This window comes from Leptonychotes weddellii, chromosome 2, assembly GCF_054177405.1.
Source record: "Leptonychotes weddellii isolate Sample4059 chromosome 2, ASM5417740v2, whole genome shotgun sequence".
NCBI lineage: Eukaryota > Metazoa > Chordata > Mammalia > Carnivora > Phocidae > Leptonychotes > Leptonychotes weddellii.
The window spans coordinates 141,617,242-141,617,624 of NC_138370.1; positions in this window are offsets into that span (position 1 = coordinate 141,617,242).

The following is a 383-nucleotide window of genomic DNA, read 5'->3' on the forward strand; positions in this document are numbered from 1 at the left end:
ATGTATTGTATGGTGACTAACATAACATAATAAAACTTAATAAATAAATAAATGTTACTTGTCAAATCTGCCCCAAATAAGTCATACTGTTAACCATACAAGGATTCAAACTGTGCCTATTGCTATCCATGCTGAGAAGATAGTGTTTCCTACTTTTGTGTTGTGGAGTCTGTACAGTGGGTCTCAACCCCAGCTACACATAGTGATACTACAAACTTCCTTGAACACCCACTCATGGACCTTCGTGGAAATTTCTTGGAACTTATGTACCCAGCCGGAGAATGGGCATGCCTATTCTTTATCGGACTAAGCACTGCCAGATTGCTCTCCAGAATGGCTGTCCCAGCTGTGCTTCCACCACCGTGCATGAGATTTCCTGTATG